The 23,984-nt window shown below is 32.7% G+C and overlaps 1 long non-coding RNA gene across 1 annotated transcript; it reads left to right on the top strand.

The window, feature by feature from the left end:
- The first annotated feature begins 16,575 nt into the window (after positions 1–16,575).
- On the top strand, positions 16,576–20,386 carry LOC139487148 (uncharacterized). Its single transcript, XR_011655773.1, has 4 exons — positions 16,576–16,634; positions 18,242–18,298; positions 18,882–18,926; positions 20,301–20,386. It is a non-coding gene; the product is annotated as an uncharacterized lncRNA (long non-coding RNA).
- Positions 20,387–23,984: the final 3,598 nt, after the last annotated feature.

Below are 23,984 nucleotides of genomic sequence, written 5' to 3'. Positions count from 1 at the left end.
AATTTTCCATAGTGACTCCTTCAACGACTAAAACTGTGCCACTTTTACTTAAAAGTTTCGCAAAAAAAAAATATATCCTAGAAAGGAAAGTGTATATGAACTTCTATTTTTTCCAAATGTTACATTATAAGGCTTTGTGACACATTTGTAACGTATATATGCCTTGAACTACTAGGAGTTTAAAACTAATACTAAAATTTCCTACCGCTCCTTCGTTCACCTTGGGGTTTCCTCCGAAATCAATTTGGAGTTATCCATGTATACACAGATAACATTTTAAAGTAGTATCGTTACGAGATGAGGTATACAGAGAAAACAAAATGACATAAATGTCCCCAGAAGAGGCACGGTTTGTAAATTATCAGTATTTACAAAATGCAACATTTAATGATGTTTTCTAAGACGTTTAACATAGTTACACTTTATGATGGTCTTTGAATTCGCCTAACGTTTTAACTATGTTCAATTTTCGACAAGATGATATCAATGAGAAAACATGGATATGCGTGTAAACATTCAGTGTTGGCACTTATTCTTCAGGTTGGCATACATTAAAAACAATATTGTTTATGTTTGAACGTACATGCATATGTACGACAACATATGCACAATATATCATTGCGTCATTTGTGAATATGAAATGATTATTGGGTAAAAAAAAAGTAAAATCACAAAAATACTGCACTCAAAGGAAAATCAATCGGAAAGTCCCTAGTCACGTGGCAAATTCATATGACAAAACACACCAAAATAATGCTCAACAACTGTCATATTCCTGACTTGGTACAGACATTTTCAAATGTAGAAATATAAAAACCTTAAACAAATCCATGCAAAGCTGAATTTCAACTGATATTATGTTAATGCAAGCAATGATATTTAATTTAACACTGTAGGTAAAAGATAGGTATAGTATAATGATGTATCTTTTATGATTGCACTGTTTGTTTTACAACGCATCTGCGCACACATGCTATATCGATATATCATATTATTTTGCTTTGAATTATTACCTCTGCTACTATAATCGAGTCCGTCGCAGGTCTCATGGTATATGTTCTTAAGGGAATGAAAAAGGCACACGTAACTACTACTACTACAGTTCAACTTTCTAGCTCTAAAGTGCCATTCTGCTGAAACTGGACATCGTACTTCATATTCGAATGTATCTGGAACAACCTTTGAAAAATGGTAGGTCTTATAAGTATGGAATCATTATGTATTTTTATTTCTATATACCTGTTCGATTTCCCTTTTAACTGATGTGTATGAAGCATATCAATATTTCCTTGTTTTCAATACATTTATACTGTCAATAACAGGTTATGTTCCGTGATAAAGGTGAATATTGATTACTTATATTTTTTAGATCAATATATTTATTAAAAGATAGCTTTAGCTATTTGTGTAGCTGGTTTAATTTTTTAAATTAGGTCTTCTGATATCTTACAATAATCGAAAATAAAGTCTGGAATATGACATTAAAGATAGGGTAACATTAAGTTATATTGATGTAAATGATAACAATCAAGGACATCGTTTACAAAATGACAGACGCTAAAAGTAACTATGTTAATATAGGTGCCGTTCATTATACATTGTTATATATACTGAATCATTACATGTTTATCACCCTGTTGTGTTAGGAAAACACTATGTAGTTGAAGTCAAATATAACAAATAGGTCCACATCAAATTAGATATCGACCTGTCACAGATGACAATATCAGTGTCATTTATTTGAACGGTATATGTATACATCTACTTGTATAATCTATAACGGACATTTGTGTATGTTATTAAAATCTAGTATGCTAACTATCGCTTGATTCCGTTACATTTGGCATTAGTTGTTTAGTATTTTTTTTACGATTTTGATAACAACAAAAGACTGTCGACTACATTTGTCGCTCGGTATTGTCAAAGAAATGTATATATATAAAAACAAATAACTTTGATTAAATTGAAATATAAATTGAATGTACATAGGATTACATGTAGGTATAATAAGGCTTTGCTCGTTGTCATCATTTTTCATATAATGTGGAACGCAATCAATAGCTGTATTTATTCTTAGTGAACATCTTTTTGAGAGAAATAGAATACCAAGAAATAAAAAAAAAATGACCGTCAGTTGGGTTTACAGGTTTTTCTTTATTCAAACTATATCATTGAAACAACTTATCTCAACTAGTTGACAAATACCAAAAACTCACCTGACTCAACAACAACAGAAAAAGAATTCTCATTATCAAGCTTCAACGACTGTCACATCAATCTGCAAAATATAATCAATCTGCAAAATATAATCAAAGTCGAATATATACAATGTTACATAATAAATGTACAATATTAAAAAACAAATAAATGTATATGTTGATGTTGTTAATAGATGTGTTTGTCAAATTGGTTTCGGATTATTTACCAGTGCATTTCGTTAAACGTATGGTATCTGGTAACGTTTTACGATTAATTAAGTGGGATTTAGAGACCAATTCAAAAATGAAATTGGCAGTACCCTTTTTAAGACCGCGAAGATGTGCTTACAATGTACTAGTTAAAAAATTTTGAGAGATAACTTTCACAAGGAAGTGTTTATTATAAGCATTTTTACACGGGCAATCAATTTTCGTTTTGAGAAATATCTTTCCACATATAGCAAAGCCAAAACCATGTTAAAGAAAGGAGAACGAAGAAAAACAATAATAACGTCAAACTGATAATGTGTAAGCTTTTATGTTATAATACAAACCTTTTATACAGTAATCTTGTTTCTATTTTCACTACTTTTTTTTATCTACATCCTTCTTTATCAAAAACCATGGTTTTGCTCATGTAAAGTTTTGAAACTTTGTAAATTACAAATTGGTGGCATTAGTTATGTGCAGACATCTGAAATACAAATATGTGATAATGTGGTATGATTGCTAATTGGACAACCATCCACTACATATAAACTAATGGGTGTGTGCTTTGTTTTAGGAAGGAGACTTATTAGATATAGGAAGATGTGGTGTGAGTGCCAATGAGACAACTGTCCATCCAAATATCAATTTCAAAAGTAAACCATTAGAGGTCAGTGTGTGGTCTTCCACACGAAGCCTTGGCTCACACCAAACAACAAGCTATAAAGGGCCCCAAAATTACTAGTCTAAAACCATTCAAACAGGAAAACCAACGGTCTAATAAACTGGTTTGCTTATTTCGTTGTGCAATATAGTCTCTCCTATAATTATTTAGTCATCACGAAAAATGTATTTCGCTTCTGGTGACCACCTTTTCTATGCTAAGTTATAACATTCGCGAATCGTTATTGTCTTTTGCCTATACATGTATTTCATCATATGACCTTTTCCTGTGTCAAACTTTAATATCAGACATGTTTAATTCTTTGTAAGCTTCAGATTGGTATACAACTTGCCTACAAAAATGATTACAGGTGAAAATCAGGGACACAAGATACCAGAAGGACAGTCAAACTCATAGATCGAAAATAAACTGACAACGCCATGGCTAAAAATAAAAAGACAAACAAACAAATAGTATTACAGAAGATACAACATAGAAAACTAAAGAATAAACAACACGAACCCCACCAAAAACTGGAGGTGATCCAAGGTTATCAGTAAGGGTAAGCAGATCCTGCTCCATATGTGCCTCCTGTCGTGTTGCTTATGTTATTACAAATCCGGTAAATAGTCTAACTCGGTAGGTCACATTCACGAAAAAGGAAAGGTATTGTAGTTACGACATAAGGAACATATTCAATACCGTATGTTAAATGGTTATTCCGTAACGGTCAAACAAGTGACAAGTGTGAGTGTTGTGTATTGAAGAAAACACATATGTGCGTTGCCATGCACGTAATTCACATCGCCTGTTTTAAAGTTAACAATGAATGAACTAAAATATAGCAAATGTGAATCTAATTATATCGTCTAATTAGCCTCGAAATGAAGCTGTTTTCGTATTACTTTTCCGTATCACATTTCTTGCAGGGTGATACGAGATGCTTCATGCGAAAAGTAGATAACAGGTCACAACCACAAAAAAAATCATTTTAGCATTTTAGATTGCAAAATGTTGATATTCGCTTTTATAAAAAATATACATAAAGGTGAATACAACGAAATGGGCGGCGAACGCCATTAGGACAGCAAACCAACTAAACAATTATATATACACAAACAAATCAGAGGGCAACATATAGTCTGTCCTATAATCATATTTTCATCTCAATTTGTAACTTTGATATAAATAGCACTTCAAAACGACTAAACGCTAAAGCATCTAAGTTTTTCATTATATCAGTAAATTTACATTGTCATTTACTACTGTAAACCCAGTACTGGTCACTCAATAACTAGCATTTTAAAAAGTTTTAAAGACTGAAATTAAGGAACTTCGCTACTCAATTTCAAAATAACATGCTTTTCATAACACTATAATATATTGATAAATGTTTAATAAAGGAACCAAAAGAGCAAAAAAGGTTAGTGTGCTTGTTTTCGAGATATAAGTCATTAATATTTTGGCGGCGAATGTTATCTCTTGACTTTTCATAGCCTTATCATTGACAAGTTAAAGTTCAAAATTTTATAAAAAAAATATCAAAGATTCTTTAATACTTTTACAAATCACTTATAATTATAAATGTAAAAGATTTCTGAAAAGAAATATGGTCGTTAGTTGGCAATTTTTTAAGACATACAAATGGATAAAACCAGGGGATTCCGAAAATCTGACAAAAAATCAAAATCATGAAAAGCAACATCCTTTAGGATCCAAGTGTGATAAGTGTTTGTGTGAGGAGAAGAACATAATTAGCTGACTGCATCATGTGATACCACAATGTATACGAGTTAAAGAATGTTTTAAATACATGAAGAAACTATTGTAATATGTATCATTTTATAGTATGAGTCAAACAGTCAACATCGGAGACTCTATTAAATCAAAGGATAGAAAAATGATTGATGAAGGACATATTAACATGATAGTAATAGTATTAATCCTGATTAAAATGAGGTAAATGCAAATGTCGTTTCTATCTTTTACAGATCGTATGAATAAATCACATGAAAAACAGGTGTACGTCAAAACACGACAATATAACACAGTAGCAACTCTTTTCAAAGGCACAATACAGTGTTGCATACATAGCAACGTTTGTACCTATTATTATTGCCTGTAGAAATTAAATATGAGGTGCCAAAAATGATGATACATGTATATTGATTGAATCAAAACTAACAAAACGTTAAGACATCTTGGCATTTTCTTCATAACGTATACATGATATAAAAGTTTTATGATATGATATTAACTGACAAGGTCCCTGACTAAATCAGGATTTGTGCATTTACATCATTGTATCACGATTTATACTATTACTAATAAATTTTATGTAAAACTTACCCAATCTTCGATATTGAATAGTGGCGTTACATTTAACCATCATGATAGATGCACATATCTTAACGAGTTACTTCAGTTATCATATATTTATATCTTCATTTAAATCATGTGGTTATGAATGCCATATTGCTGATATGAAGGGTTTTACGTTGTAAATAGTTTCATGTTCAGGTGATTTTTGTTGACATACACGTAGTTGTTTGTTTTAATAGTGATTAAAATTATAATAGAGTTGACTGGTGTTACCCTTTTTGACATTTTTAACTTTTATCTCTTTTTGTTTTGTTCATACATTGTTGTCATTAAACTGGTACTTTATGCGACTTTTATAAAAAAAATAATGGTTGAGCTAGCTTAAAAAACATAAATAATTAATTATTTTCTTCACAAGGAAATACATGTAACACGTAAGGAATATGACGGTTGTTTTATATTGAAATTTTGTTTGATGCGTTTGAATTTTAATCTTGCTATTTTATACATGACTTCTCGTTTTAATTTTCCTTGCAGTAATTCGACATCATAATAGTACTAGCCTTTAAAATATATTTTAGGATTAGACTTAATGTATAAAGTGTGAAAGTATAATAAAATAAAATAAAAATAAAATAATCTGCTCAAATATGATCTAAATAGAAGCTAGAAATAAGAAGGAATTCCGATTTATTTTATATTTCTTTTACATCAGATTTTTATGATTTCATAAGTGATGTAACTACTCGGTTGTTTAAATTTTGACAGAAAAGTAAACAATGGTATTTCGAATATCTTTTAACAAAAATACTTGTGAGCGCGGGTAGACGTCGTTACTATTTTTTTAGAAGGACATTTATATTGTCGATAAGAAACTCCAGTAAACTGATCACTTGTTCCTCTGAGTAGCATGTTTAACCTCTTATTCACTCTTAACAAAATATGTCTTATGGTATCTCTAAGTAATAAATTTATAGCGTATGCTACCATTTTTATGATGAAACGCATGGTGAATAATTTCTTTGAAGCGATTTTTTAATTTTACATGGGGAATGGTGGTATACAGTGTTTAAAAATCAAAACTTTGAATAGGACCAATTTCACAAAAAGAACGAGATTTACAATTATACAGAATTTTTAAGAATCCACATATGGTTAATATCACTACGCGAGTAAACAGTTTCGCGGTATTTCTAAAAACCCTCTTTCACTGCAGACATAAATTTAGTAAATGTAATGGACATCTTTTTAGTGGAACATGCAGATGAGCCAGCAATGTACCGTTGTTTGTATGGCATTTTGCGAAGCTAGGGTATCCAATACAAACAAATTAAATCATTCGATTTGTTGTTCAATGTTATGTTCATTGAAGCTATGAAGGACTTATAATTCGCTAAGATCTCATCCTTGTCAAATGCTATCTCTTTGTATGTTGGATTATCTCAGTGCTCATTTATTCCTTATTCATGTACACGGCATTCGTAGTAATACGATTTAAATACAAAGACAATATTATGTAAAGTTTTGTCGGCAGGAACAACAACATACTTATTAGACCATTGATTTTCCCGTTTGAATGGTTTTACACGTCTAGTAATTTTGGGGCCCTTCATAGCTTATTGCTCGGTCTGAGCCAAGGCTCCGTGTTCAAGGCCGTACATTGACCTATAATGGTTTACTTTTATTGATTAAAATTTGGATGGAGAGTTGTCTCATTGGCACTCACACCACATCTTCCTATATCTATTATGATGGAGAGACGATATACATTTTACAGCCTCTTTGTTTCTAATAACGGATTTTGGTCGATCATTCATACAGTTTTTCAACTTATTAGTGAGACCGTTTTATCAGATACCTGATTGTGGTGGCCTATTCTGAAAAAGTGTAAAGACAAATTATACTCAAATGACCAAGTCGAAATAAACTTGTAAAAAGTTAGACATGTTAGATGTTATTCTTCAAATTCATAACTTACAATCAAAATGGATAGTAGCTCTTCTCCAATTTGTCAATGCGGCTTTCTATCACGTGAAATCGTCTCTTAATGAAAGTCTCAGTAAATATTCACGTAAAACATAAAAACACCTATACATATACGTATAAGACATTTATGAAATACCTTGTAATATAAACGATATCAGTAACAGGTCTGATAATTATTTTATGAAAACTCAAATAATGACAACTTTAATTGTATTTGCTGTATTTCAAATTATTCTTATTGGTCTATTTGTTAAGGATCTCTAGTCTTTTTAGTCAAATTAGATTATTTCTCAGTTTTATCTCCTATTTGATTTTGCAATGTCTATCGTTGTTTGAATACATTTGTCTTGTCTTTTGATATCTTACATACCATCAATTGATAAGACACACTAAAAAACAATGCAAAATCTAATGCCTCAAGGAGCGAATGTGTAAACATTTTGGTAGACTGATAGAGATTATGTGTAAATACAATTTCTCATTTTTAACTTGACTCTTCTTATTTCAAAGTAGAACTTTCACAGTTTAAAAAATTACAAATTTAGTTTATAGGCGCATTTTCAGCTCAATATTTACGTTAAGTACCTCGAAACAAATCTAAAGTTAGAATTGAGAAATGACCACTTGCGAATTAGAAGTGACGAATTGGAACTGAGAAATATCCATCTAACACCGTGAAATGTTAAGTTGCAAATCCAAAAGTTTAAATTAGAATTAATAAATGCCAAATTTGAAAAAAAATATAAAAAAGACAATGTAATGTTCTTTTTTTTATAAAACAAGAGAACACTCAATTTGAAACGAACTGTATTAATACAAAAAAAATGCAATACATACCGATTCCAGTTAGCAGTTTTCAGTTCATATTTGTTTTATCTTCAATAAATCACAACACTATTTAAAATATTGAAAACTAGTTAAATTCAAATTCTCTCACATGTCTTATAGACGTATTTTTTTGTTCTGTAAAAGTACTCTTAAAGTAATGTTCATGTATGTGCAAAAGTTGCATTGATTTCATTGTACATTGCCGTTGGTGTATACACAGTATATATTAGAAGCTTTTGAATCCCTATAAATATTGATAATAGACTTTAACATCATTATGGAACCAGGTTAACAATATAAATAAGTAATCACATTAATATAGTTAAGAGCTCTCCTTGATGTATGCATGATAATGCTTATCGTTTTAAGTCGGTAAGTAGTTTATCTTGCTTAAACTTGACTGAACTTATATTTCCTTCACCTTGTGTTAGTTGTACGTTGTACTTTGGTATTGCATATCTTTAATATAGCTGATTACTACAGTTTATCGAGATCGTTCATAAAATGTAAAGCACAGAAGACTGAATATCTTAAATGATATACTAATCTATTTATACAATTATAGTATTTCTGTTAAATTTTCCCGTATATTTTATAATGTTAGTTTTTCGTAATTTTAAACACATTTAACTCGTTCATAGGAGTTTCTTGTTTTTGATTTTATATTGATGATGCCGTTGGCTTTTCCTTTAATTGGTTGTACACTAGTAATGTTTAGGCCGTTTATAACTTGCTGGTTGATGTGAGCCATAACTCCGTGTTGAAGGCCGTATCTGGACCTATAATGGTTTACTTTTATAAATTGTTACTTAGATGGAAAGTTTTCCCATTGGCACTCATACCACATCTTCCTAAATATATATATATATATATATCAACAGAATGAATGTGGCACCGAATTAAATTGTAGTAAAAATTGCATAACAATAACATATTATAAGACAATCAAAATACAATACGAGATGATATACGAATGAAGTCGTTTATAGATTAATGGATCATTTGAAAACTAATTATACGATTCCAATTCCTTTTAGGCTTTTTAATACTTATCTTTTTGGATTTTCTTGTTATGTCCCTACATGTATTGGTTATCAAACTGATCACGTTTACGAGTCATTGGTTTTCTGAGTCTTGACGGCCATGAAGAAGGTAAATAAAGAAAAGCACATCACACGAATGGAAATTAAGTATTATTCTAAGATACTGGCGCTCGGTTTAATTCACTACTGGGGGATTGTTAGTTCCCAAAGGTACTATCATCTGAAAAATCTTCAGTACTTACATGTTTGTACATGATTCTTGGTTGATGTTTTAATTTACATGCAGTTTATAACTTAAGGATGTAAACCTCTGAGGAGCAAAACATTTCTAGAGTTATTTTTTTTTCTTAATTTGATTTTTGTGTTTATAAGACTGTAGCAAAATAATTGGTTAAGAAAAAATCATATGGTGGTGCACTTCCTTTGTTGCTACGGCCCTTTGAAAATGTCCAATTTTGATGATTTTCCTATTTTTGTCGATTTGTTCCTATTTTTGGGCTATTATCGTGAAAAAAATTGCAGTTCCACAAATCTTTTGTTTTCATACTTTCTATAAAGATAAAGTGGACCAATCTGAATAAATTTTACTTAAACAAACTATAGGTAGGTGTTTATATAAGAAATGTTATCATATTCTGGTGCGAACTCATCAACATTGTAAATTGAAATAAGTAAATTACCTTTACAATTACATACACAATATGAAAGTTCTGCTCAACATGATGTGACAACTATCGTTTTGATTGTTAAACATTTTTACTGAATAATATGAATGTGGATGGATGTATATTTTGAGACACTCACACTGAGTGAATACATCTTGTTTTAAACTGTATGTCATCCTACTGTTACATGATTTAACAGAAAAGTATGTCAGAGGCACGCATTAACTTTTTAGACTTGCGGATACTAAGTGTAAATGTTTAAAACGCACAATCATTATGGTATTTAGAATGCATTACATGTAATGGAACAACGACTGTGCAAAAATTTAGAAGTATTTTATAACGAACCTTTGATTAATTTTACACTTTAAGAAATCTATTTAACTAAGCTCAGAATATTTGTATAAGTCTATATTTCTTTTTGGAAAGCGAATTCTTTAAAAAAATAGTCTGTTACAAATGTTACACCCAACTTTATTCTTTTTTCAAAAAATAAGATTGACATTACAATGACATTAACATGTTTTATTACCCTATCTAGATAAAGTATAATACAAATTTAGGAATAACGTTAAATGATCATTCATAACTTTACTTTTTAGTTGTTAGGAGTAGTATAGTGCGAGCAGTATGAGCCCCCAAACCTCGGACGCAAGACGCGCGCTGCGCGGATGCGCTGACGCCATATTTGGGCCTTAGCGTGGACACCGTAGTTGACTCTGAAATCTAAGGGTATGACTCACAGGCCGACACCATATTTGGGCCTTCGCGCGGACGCGAGCGCTATAGTTGGACCTGAGCGCGGACGCGAACACTATATTTGGGCCTTCACGCGGACATCGGGACACCAACTCCATATTTGGACCTGAAATCGGGACGCGAGACGTTATAGTTAGACCTGCGCGCGTACACTCACGCTATATTTGGGCCTTCACGCGGACATCAGAGTTGGACCCGACATGGGGATGCATACCTAAGTATATGACTCACACGAACGTCGTATGTGGGTGCAGAGGCTATAGTTGGGCTTAGGCGCGGGCGCTATACCTAAATATTTGACCAAGCTACCCTCCAAGGTGGACGTTACGTCACACCCTAGAAAGTGGACGGTATACCCTCCAAAACGGACGCGAATTTTAATTAGCTAAACACTAACCCTTTCAATCCAATCCCTAGATAATAAGTCTGTGGTAATTCTGAAAAAAAAAAAAAATCTACCTCTTAAAATAGTTACTTCTTATACATGCACAACTGAAAGAATTCTCCAAGATATACTATTTATATTAATCAGATAAACTGTCACTTAATCCAGTAGGCGGTACTATAAGTAGATGCACGTGTAAAGATACTTGGATTCAAATGTTTGATATCAATACATAAAATATTTATCTTCTTATTTTTAGTTGTTGGATTACTTATCTTATTAACATGACAATCGTGAAACATTCAGTCGTATTACTTTTCTATTTCTTTCAATCATTTAATTAATATCATATGGTGCTGATTAAGATGACACCTTAAATAATTAGATGAAGAGATAAAGCACATCTGGTGATTAAAAATCAGTATCTTTATACACTTTCTTTCAATAACATGTTTACAGGTGTACACAGGTTTTTATCTGCTCCTAATTAACAGACATAAGCAACAGTTATAATAATATCGCCTGTGACATGAAATATTTATCGTTTTTGAAGTTTTTCGATTTCTTATCTCCGTGAGACATTCAGTATTATTGCTTTTATACTTCTTTGAACCACTTTATTAATATCATATGGTCATGATTAAAATTTTACCCCAAATGATTAACTAAAATCCACACTTTGTCATTAAAAATTGTTTCTCATTTATTAATATCTTATCGTCAACGGCCGTAATAGATTTTTTATCTTCACAAATACACGGACAATGTATTTAATCTATCTATATTTATATACGAGGTATTGATGGAGTTTATAATAATGGGCATAAATAAATAAAGAATATAAATAAAAAAATAGAGAATAATGGACAAACAAATAAAGAAATAAAGAATAAAGAAAGATTAAAAAAAATAATTAAGAATAAATGTTGCATGCTAATCTGTATGGAATAGAGAAATATACGGCTGCTAAACTATAAGGAATAAAGAACTATGGGCTGTGAAATTATATAAAAAAGAAAACAAACAAATATGAATAGTATGCTGTAAGATTTCTCTTTACATATCCTTTTAGTTGTTGTGCACGTGAAGGAATTATGTCTGTACAGAGAAACCAGAACCGGTTTAAACTGGTTTAAATGAGACGATACTGGCACTGTAGTTGGGCGGCTCTTAGCATACGGTCCAATCAAACAATTTCTATGTCTATATATTCCTCTACATAAAACTGTTTTGAAGATAACAAAATGTTAAGGAAGAGAGATAGGTCAGGACGAGTACAGAAACCATAAAAGTTGTATTTATAAATTTTTTCAATCGTTTTCCGGTAGTCCAAATTTCCCTCGCTTTATCACAAGACCTATACCTATTGTATGTATTTATTGTTAAATTGCATGAACTATTGGCCACTGGACGTTCAGCAACCAAGTACTTTTTACCTTTATTTCTTAACTACGGGGTTGGGTTGAATAAAGCTATAAGAGAGAAAGACTAAAGGTTAAACTAAAATGAACATTATGGACCAGTTTTGTTTATTTATTAATAGCGAAGACTCGCTTTCAACGTTTGCAAACAATGTAGGTGGCAATTTCAAAGTGCAGCTGCCCAAACGCTATACGTTAGATGGATCGTGGGAATGTGCATTATTGGAGATGTCGTTCAAACCGGAATTAGAAGCCTCAACGAGACGTATGTATTTCTGTTCCGATTTCGTGCACCAGTCGTACGTGAGGGAAACGGCTCTCCCTATTCTCCAGTCGATACGGTTATTGAATGAAGATATCACGGACGTGACGTTTGAGAAACCAATCTATTTTCCGGTCACCAGGAATGAATTGTATCACCTCGAATTTGTGTTGAGAGACGATCATCTGCAAATATGTCGTCTAAAAAATGACCACGTATTTCTCTTGCTACATTTTCGCAGGAAGAATCTATAAGAGGAAACTACACATTCATATTTAGGACATTACGAATATGTTTAATTGCAATATTTGCCGTAAAGTATATGTGTGGCCGCACGATCTTCAAAGACATATGAGAAGTAAGCATTCTTCCGATGAGTCACTATACCAACCAGATATTACCCAGCAGCAGCAGCAGCAAAAGCAACAGCAGCAACAGCAACAGCAGCAAAAGAGCAGCAGCAGCAGCAGGAGGCTTTCGTGTTTAGACACCCTTTTACCATGATCGTGTCCGGTCCCACCTCCTGCGGAAAAACTCATTTTATGAAAGATGTTCTTCAACACATAAAAAGACTGTGTAGTCCCAGTCCAGAAAGAATTGTTTGGTTGTATAAAAGGTGGCAACCTCTTTACGAGGAAATACAACGAACAGTGCTTCCACGCGTTGAATTCATTCGTGGAATTCCTTTTGATCTCGAAAGGGACGATTTTTTCGATCCCAACATTCGAAACATGATCCTATTAGATGATCTCATGTCGACCTCGGCCAAAGACTCCAGAATAAATGATTTGTTTACGGAAGGGAGTCACCATAGAAATTTATCGGTCGTCGTTTTGAATCAGAATTTATACTTTGGCAAAGACACCACCCAGAGACGAAACTGTCATTATCTCGTTCTCTTTAATAACCCCATTGATCGTCAACCCATCATGACGCTGGGCCGACAGATGTATCCTTCTCGAGGGGACTTCTTTCTCTGGAAATTCGAAGAGGCAGCGAGCACACCTTTCCGATACCTTCTGGTTGACCTAAAAGCTAGAACCCCGGAAGCCTCCAGATTGCGCACAGAGGTCTTGCAGATCGGCCAAGGAGAGACACATGATGAAAAGAAGGAGGACACCCATCTCTCCGAAGACGAAAGTTCGGTCTCGTCAGACGAAGACATGGCCGACGAGACAACAGACCTATCGTCAGACGATGCTGAGAGACGAGAAGATCTCATCGCCTGTCGGGATTGTGGAGTAGTATTTGCTCACCTTCGTGGATTGGAAGCCCATAGTCAGCAAGGGTGTGGGAAGAAAAACGACATTGTTCTCCCGATGACCGGGAAAGATGTAGAGGATGCTTTGAGTGGATTAACCGTGACCGTGTGCTGTGCAGAAGACTTACCTAGCCATGTGAGCGACAGACCTAGAACGTTTGTGGTCAATACGGACAACTGTGACCAAAAGGGGAGTCATTTGGTGGCTTTTCATTTTCCCGCATCGGGTCCACCCGAATTTTTCGACTCCTTAGGACGATACCCGGAAACGTACCAACGCTATTTTAGAAATGTACTCATCGTGAATGGACCGGAATACTGTGTGGTTGGCAATCAAATTCAACCCGATGATTCAAATACCTGTGGCCTGTATTGTATTTATTACGTCAAATTGAGATGTCGAGGACTGGAGATGAAGGACATTATCAGTACCTTTTCATCCACTGACTTGATTAAGAATGACAGCAAACTCGTTGCCCTATTTGGTTAAAAAAAAAAAAAAAAAAAAAATGATACAAAAAAAAAAAAAAAAAATATAAATAAAAAAAAAAAAAAAAAGAAGAAAAAATAAATAAAGAAATAAATAATAAAACAGGAAAAGAAAAGAAAAGAATTTTAATCCACCTACATGTATATGTAGCAGGTCTCAAGTCCTGAACCAGATCTGGTATCTGGAAGTGTGAGAGAGATTTATCCGAACACCACTTTCTAGAGTGTGACGTAACGTCCACCTTGGAGGGTAGCTTGGTCCAATATTTAGGTATAGCGCCCGCGCCTAAGCCCAACTATAGCCTCTGCACCCACATACGACGTTCGTGTGAGTCATATTCTTAGGTATGCATCCCCATGTCGAGTCCAACTCTGATGTCCGCGTGAAGGCCCAAATATAGCGTGAGTGTACGCGCGCAGGTCTAACTATAACGTCTCGCGTCCCGATTTCAGGTCCAAATATGGAGTTGGTGTCCCGATGTCCGCGTGAAGGCCCAAATATAGTGTTCGCGTCCGCGCTCAGGTCCAACTATAGCGCTCGCGTCCGCGCGAAGGCCCAAATATGGTGTCGGCCTGTGAGTCATACCCTTAGATTTCAGAGTCAACTACGGTGTCCACGCTAAGGCCCAAATATAGCGTCAGCGCATCCGCGCAGCGCGCGTCTCGCGTCCGAGGTTTGGGGACTCATACTGCTCGCACTATACTACTGTTAGGTAGTACAGTAAACGTACATTATGATATGTGGTTTCTTGTAAATACATATAAGAATATGAGGTGTAATCGACATCGAGACAACTCTTCATCCCAGAAACAGTTTGTAAAACCATATCATAAAACCTCAAAAGTATGGCCTCCAACACGGAGCCACAGTTCAAATCGAACAGTATGCTATCTTAGCCCAAAACGAATAGCTCAGACCATTTAAACGGGAAAACCAACAATTTAATATATAATACAAACGAGAAACGAGAAAAACTAATGATTATAAACATGAACCTAGTAAATTAAAGTCCAATTAGAGTATTGTTTATCGTAAAATCCTATACTTATGCTGTACGATAAGTTTGTTTGACAAATACAGGCAACATTAATATACCGCTGTTCGAAATTCATAAATCAATAGAAAAAAGCAAATCCGAGTTACAAACTAAAACTGAGGATCAATAAGTGAATTTACAAGAAATATGTCAAATTGTATGTGCTTAAGTTTATAAATATTATGTAGCTGAAACACAATTTAGAAGTACTATACTTGTATTCTCAGGCGTTACTGTTTGGCGGTAACTTATATGATCAGTGGATAAACAGTGACGGTTGTTTGCTTTATTGATGAATAATCGGTGGTCAATGATCTATAAAATCCGTCATATATGTCGAAAAAGGTATGTGAAAATTACAGTGATAAAAGTCAGATATCGATCAGTGCATTATGTACTTTCTAGAATGTAATTACAATTCTAATCTGAAATAATCTTCGCAATATGTACGTGCAATAAACGCAGACATCAGCGAATACTTTGCTACCAATTTGTTTTAACCAACTTGATCACAGTGACCTATTAAAAAGTATTTTTAACGCATTATATATATTTTTCATTATATGATATTTAATATTTCATTTCTGCTCAACCATACATGTAACAGCAGAATATTACCATGCACAGTTGAGTATTTATAAATATATAGTACACAAATTCCTCTTTAATACATATTGCATGGAAAATATTTTGAGGAACATGTAAACATAAAATTGAGAATGGAAATGGGGAATGTGCCAAAGAGACAACAACCCGACCATAGAAAAAAAAACCAAAAAAAAACAAAAAAAAAAACCAACAACACAACAGCAGAAGGTCACCAACAGGTCTTCAATGTAGCGAGAAATTTCCGCACCCGGAGGCGTCCCTCAGCTGGCCCCTAAACAAATATATACTAGTTCAGTGATAATGAACGCCATGCTAATTTCCAAATTGTACACAAGAAAATAAGCTATTTGAAAGACTTATACAAGAATAATGGTAGGACGTGCAAATGACACAAGGTGATCGAGACATACATGTAAGATAAATTCAGATAACCTACTCCCCCACTTTGAATGATAAGCATTGCCATTCATTCTTCAAGGAGAAACCTTAAATTTTCATGTGAGTACACATTTTTATCATTTACATCGATCGAAATTAAGTTGAGAAATGTATATCCCATATGCAGGTGTAGTTGATATATTGCTACTAAGGTTGAGGGAAATTGATAATTTAACAATTTAAAAAAATGTTCGGGTTTTCATATATTCTGATACTGAGATGACTTCCTATGTCAAATTTCAGGTATAAGACTTAAAACGAGGCGGGGGAAGTCATATTTATTGGCTCTTCAAATGTTGGTTCTGGAAATCATATTAATGGACTCAAATTAATGGAAAGAAAAGCATCAATATATCCATATATATGTATGAGTTAAGTGAATACCTCATCCTTAAAGTGACTAGTGTACAAATGTATATACTGACAGCAAGAAAAATCTATCAATGAAGCCTGCATAGTTCTATTCAACATGTGCAAAGCTTGTTCTTCTACCTTTAATCCAATTTCTAACAAAGGCAATGCCTCCAAGACTGTGAGTGCTTCATTTAAAAGCTGATCAAATATTTACATACTGTTTACAAATTAAGTAACACTTACGACTTCTTACTAACTTTCACTCTAAATTTTCATAGATCTTCAATGAGTGATGTGTAAAGGAGGGACAAAAGATACCAGATGGACAGTCAAACTCATAAATCGAAAATAAAACTGTCAACGCCATGGCTTTTAATGAAAAAAGACAAACAATAGTACACATGACACAACATAGAAAACTGAAGAATAAGTAACACGAACCCTACTAAATACTAGGGTTGATCTCAGGTGCTCCGGAAGAGTACGCAGATCATGTTTAACATGTCGCACCCGTCGTGTTGTTCATGTTATAACGAATCCGGTTAATAGTCTTATTCGTTAGGTCACATTCATGAATGGGAAGGGGATTGTAGTTACGACGTAAGGAAAATATCCGATATCATTTGTGAAACGGTTATTCCATAACGGTCAACTAACCCGTGATTGCATCCGTAAAACTTACGGAGGAATGATTTCAACTTCACCATTTGGAATTCATGGTTTAAAAGCTTCCTTGTGAGCAGCAACAATCTATCAAGAAAATCATGATAGGAAATGCAAGCACGGGAATATCGTATCAATTGGGAGATGTATACCCCGTATGCAGGTGCTGCTGGAATGTAGCTTAAATGATTGGTAAACTTGCACTACATTTAACTATCAAACTTTGATAAAAGAAAAATAGTAGTACTTACTTGCATATATACTTAGCAGTCACAACTACAAAATGTTAAAAACATTTATTAAGTTATATCCTTCCTACATTTCAGTAAAATACTTGAGCCGTTGACACATACAGTGTATAATAACTTTTTCTTCAAAATTTAATAAAAAAACGTTTGAGAATTTTATCTCAAAACACTGTTTAAATGAAATTATGAAACTTATATACTTCATGTAAAGAACAGCATCACTATATCAATATTCATTGACCTATAATGGTTTATTTTTATAAATTTTGACTTTGACAGAGAGTTGTCTAGTTGGCACTCATACCACATCTTCCTATATTTATTATTTACTTAACTGACGCTAATTTCTAGATGCTTTCGGTTTGTATTTGAGATTGAAAGTTTGCAAAATTTCCTTTACAGCTTTGTGACTACTTGGAGATAGACATAATATGAACTTGAAACTACTTTCTGGAATCGGTATGTATAGCTTTTTGTTGAAAACATTTATTTTTCTAATTGAAATTTATCTTTTTTTAAGACAACATGGTTAGGAACTTTCAATTATTGTAATTTTCATTATAGATTTGTCATTGATTAGATTTAATTTAACATTTCTCTGTTTAAAGCTGAAATAAAGATTATAATAAGGTATTGCAAGATACGTTGCTGGTTAATATTTCAGAAAAATAAGGTAAAGGAATAAAATGGCTCTCTTCCGTGACACTAGTCGCGAGTATGGTCTTGAGATAGTCAGTTGGAAGAGGACTGATCCGTGTTAAGAGAAAGCAATATATCTTGAACGTAAAAGTCACGCTTTTATATATCAAAAAAGAAGACGAATGCTGCTACAATGTAGCATTAGTGCCTGCCAAGAGCAAAGAGAATAATATAGGTTGTTACAACTTTTTTCCTAATACACTATAGATAAATATATTTAAACTACAGTTAGGATTTCAGGCGATAGTAATCAACATGACGTATTTCATCCATCTTTTTTGTTACATTTTTTTTAATTTTGTGGTTATCGAACAGTTGCTTACCAAATGTTTATGTTTTTTAGAATTCACTGCCATTGGCTTGATTTGTTATGTATCATGTGTAAATGGTGAGTTATGAACAGTCAGGGGCATTACTTAAACAAGTATTTTTTTTTCTGAAGTTTAGGGATAAAGAGTTAATTTAAAAATAATGACAAAAATATTACTTGAATAAGCTATTTTATACATTTTTGAAAGAATTAGTAATAACTCTTTTTTAAGGAACATATGTAATTGTTTTGGGTTACAAATTATAAATAACTTCAAGTCTTAATCAATTCACAAGTTTCTATCTATTTATATCTGTCGACTTCAAGATTTTTTAGGAAAATGATATTTTTATAGTCCCAAGAGACCACTCTTTGACCCAAAAGCGTCGATATGAAAGATGCGTGCGTCAGAAAGGCAATTGGTGTTTCAGAAAGATTAGATTTTATATTTCATAAGAAAAATAACCAGATGACCGTGAAAATTTGTTAAAGCTAGTAAATTCTTCGTAGTTGGACACCTATAAAAATAGTATTTACAAAAGTTACTGATACATGTTATATAAGTCATATTTAAAATAGCCTCGTTTTTAACATTTAATATATAGGTAATTGTAGATGTCATAAACGCATAGCAGTAGTTTTGACATCTCAGACATCTCGATAACAAACGCATCAACCGTTTGAATAAGTCTTTGAGGGGAAAATACGATTTACTAACAAGTTAAAATGATTGAACTGTTGAAACCTCATACAAGGTAAGGTAAATCTTGACAAATTTGAGACGTATGAAGGACCATTCTAGAATAAAATTAAAATAAAGAAAGAAACTCAGTCAGACATTATCGACAAATAAATAAAACGGCCATGATAGACGTATGTCAAACCAAACAAAATCAATTAACAAGTTATAATGAAAACTAAAAGTAAATACAATATGCATTTAGTGTGTAAATTAAAAAAATATGCCCAATACTTCCTGTTGTTCGACATGGTTTATATTATAAGTTAATTACCGTCAGATCATTTACTGGATATATGCCACCTACGGCACTTTAAATTTCTGAAATCAAATTCAAATAAATAATGCAATTTGACAGTCCTTTGTGTTCCAATTCTTATATGAACTCTTAACTCTTAGGTGCAAAAGATTTGCATTTCAAATTTGATTTAAGTAAACAAAATATAAATTAAAAACCCTACACCGAGTAGTTGATAGGTTCGAGGTACAATAAGTTAGCTAAATATATATTAATGATGACCTAAGTATCTTGAATATGTGTATGCGTTGAATATAAACTAAAAACAAGAGAACCGGTTAGTTACATACGGAAACAAAGCATAGAACTGAATCAATTTGTTTTTCTTATAATATTTCATCTGACATTATCATCAATTGATAGGTCGACAATTTAATGACACATTACCCAGTAATTTGCATGTTGATATTTGTAGGTTTAATATGTTTATCCTGTCATAGAAGTGCTAATATCACCGATTGTTTAAAGCAAAAAGTATCATGTGATACGGATGAGGTATGTAAATTTTCGCTACCGTATTAATATAAGTTTTGGAAAGAAAAGTTGAATATATATTTTGGGTCATACCACAGGATAAGTTTGTTAGTACATAGTTTTCATATGTAACAAAACAAGTTTCCTACTAAATAACAGATTATAACAATTTTCTACAACCTTAAAACGTTTTGTATGCAAAACCGACCGCGGTTCATGTAATCACAATGATGACGCGTCTATGGTTTAACAAACAAATCGTATATATTAGGTAGACTATTCGAGCAAATTGAAAAGATGAGTAAAGGTTGTCATTGCAATTTTACTTGATTTAATTAAAAACACAGGCTAGCCGATGTATTCTTGTACTCAAAGGACTCATTATTAACGTAGTTTACCTGAGGACAATAAAAAAAATCAAAAGTATTGTATTCAATTTCATATGATATTGATCATCTTGTTCACTGTGAATAATACTATCTCACATATCCCTGTATGTTAACAAATACTGATATGATTAAAAAGTTGAAACATAGTAGTTATATATGAAATATACATAACTGAAATGAATGTTGTTAATGCAAGTTCCAAAATAATAACATCCTATTAACAACTACCAATTCCGTAAAATTTACGTATTCAAAATGTCATTACGTGTACCTATATCCGTTTAAATAAGCGGGATGATACTGGCGAGGGTTCTGTTTGAAAAAAAAAATCCAATAAATGTATCTACAGTTTAAAACGTGAAATTAAAACAGGTAAAAGGAACTTCAAAAACTGTTATGTAGTATTAAAAAAATTGGTCAGACTTTAAAACTTTGCATCAAACGCACGTTTCAAGATAAATCTGCGGGAGCATTCATTCCTGGAGTTCGGCTTTGAATTTGTTATCTACTGAATTTACCATTACTGAATCATGTGAATGTCACAGTTTAAAAAAAATATATTTTCTTTTAGCAATGTTTCTTAGACACGACAATACTCCCTGATCTTAGCACGGTGTTTTCAGCTGGATGTATATCGAAACAAGTAAGTAGATGTATCTGTGTAAAATATCTCTTTAAACATTTTGTTAACATGCTCAAGACTTTAAGACGTTACCTAAAGTTACTTCGTCTAGTTTCATTCCATCTTGCTTTTAATAGAGGTTAATAGAGGGAATACTAGACTTAAATAGAAATGCATCTTTGAATCAAAAGGAATGACATTATTTAATTTTGATATTTAACATAGTCTATAAATAATACGTCATGAAGTTACGAAATTTTCAGTTTTTATCAACATGTGTTTGAATGTTATACGCAGATCAACATTAGAGTCGTTTTGACAGAAAAAAAAAAAAAAAAAAAAACCAATGCACTCGTATTGAGTAAACCATGTTATTTCTTTTTTTCTATATTTATATATGTAGGGTTAAATCTATTGCGGGTTCCAAATATATGGCAGATTGCTCATATATTGCAAATGTGACGTTATAAACGTAAAACAAATCAAAGCCATGGCATATTCCTGTTTTCTCCAAATCTATGGCAGATTTTTTTCATAACGTCACAATTGAATAACGCCATATTACATCGGTTGGCGGAACCCATATATTTCAACGCCATCCCGCGTAGATAAAGGTATATTTCTCTGCAACATTTTGCGTATGTTTTAAGGTACATGTGACCTATTATCCGAAATAGGGAAAATAGTTATCAAAGGTACTAGGATTATAATTAAGTACGAGAGACGCGCGTTTCGTCTACATAAGACTCATCAGTGACGCTCAAAGCAAAATATTTATAAAGCCAAACAAGTTCAAAGAGCATTGAGGATCCAAAAATTCCAAAAAGTTGTGCCAAACACGTTCTGTGTCAACCGAAGTCCGCAATTAATAAGGAAACAACTGATTTTTTTTTTTCAGAGATTAAAAAAAAGTTTATCTTACAGTGTGCTTGCATCATTTCAATCTTGAAGTCTGCACTAAGTTATACAAATTTATAATTAACGAAATATTTGGGTTACCATTATGGAATGTTGCCATAATGGTATGTGCACTGCATTATATTAAAAGTGCACAAAATGTGCTTTCGATTATGAAACAACAAAAATCCGCTATAGATTAGGGAATTACAAAACTTGTTATAGATTATGGGATGGCATGACGTCATATTTGCTAAAGATTAGGAATCTTCAATAGATTTAGAACCCACCATGAATTTAAGTCCTACATACATTATCGACGATTGATATTCGCGTTCCTGAGTGTTTTGTAAATGTTTTTATATCAGACAATAACAGTCTAAACCAAGCAGAAAACAAACACTAAAAAAAAACAAAGGAAATTTACATTAACAGTTATAAATAATAAATAAAAAATAACAAGAACTCCACTCAATTATTTTTAATCAGCTGGGACATTATTTGTTCACTGATTTGTTTTAAATAATCATTTTGCACTGTTTACCTTCCAGTACACGTTTGTTTACATTGTTTAAACACGGGTTTTTCTTTTTTCCTGCACTGTCCATTTTACATATTAACGAGAAGCCTCGTACATGTTGTAGTTCAAGTCTCTGCATGTGAAATATTATTAGCGAATAAATTAACGGGACGACAGTTAAAAAATAGCATAAAATTGAGAATGGAAATGGGAAAGTATAAAAGAGACAACAACCCGACTATAGAACAGACAACAGCAGAAGGTCACCAACAGGTCTTCTATGCAGCGAGAAGTTCCGCATCCGGAGGCGTCCTTCAGCTGGCCCCTTAACAAATATATATACTAGTTCATTTTTACAGATTATTTTTAAAAGATAACAGATGATCGTCCGCAAGCAAGTCATCATACACTTTTTTAATCTACCATTGTTTTACACAACGAAATGCTTGAACCAACTAATTAATCTGACAGTTGCTTACCATAAGTAAAATGGACTTTCCAATTAAATTTTCCTCGGAGTTCCGTATTTTTTTATGTATTTTTTTGTTTGTTTTAAAGTTAAAATTAGCTTGACAAATTAAAGAATAAATATAACTTTAGGAAAATTCCCAACAATTTATTTCCAGTACATGTATTATTATTTTGATATATAAGTGTAACATCTAGAGGACGCTAAAGACATTTTTGGGGTATAATAAGTAGCTAATCGTTTGCCGATATTTCTGTGAAATTTAATTACACATCGTTAATGTTATCTGTATTCTGATTTTTTTTATGCTGTCTTAGTCGTTTCTGTAACAGTTAAATGTGCTTCAAAATCGCTTATTTTCGTTTCTAGTAATGTTGTGTTCAGCTGATGTTAAATGTTACATAAGACACTTCAACCTTTGGTCATCCGTTGAGTTCTTTAAATTTTCTAGTTACCAAAAAATGACACGAATACCTTCATATCCAAATTTGTATAGCCAGCTTTCTACAGAGCTCATTCAATTGCAACTACTTCGAAAGCAACTTTTTATTCATCTGACCTATTTAAGGACGATTTAATTTCACGATTTTCACGTTGGCTTCATGTGACTAAAAACGGAAAGACCCATGGTTTATATATTATCGATGATTGATAGTTGCTTTAACTTTTACTCGTGGCAGACTTCAAAATAAATTACTCGTGAAAACTAGTTATTTAAAGGTTTGTAA

Source organism: Mytilus edulis, chromosome 8 (assembly GCF_963676685.1).
Source record: "Mytilus edulis chromosome 8, xbMytEdul2.2, whole genome shotgun sequence".
Classification (NCBI taxonomy): Eukaryota; Metazoa; Mollusca; class Bivalvia; order Mytilida; family Mytilidae; genus Mytilus; species Mytilus edulis.
The sequence above is the reverse complement of the archived record's forward strand: the minus strand, read 5'-3'. Positions and strand labels throughout refer to the sequence as shown.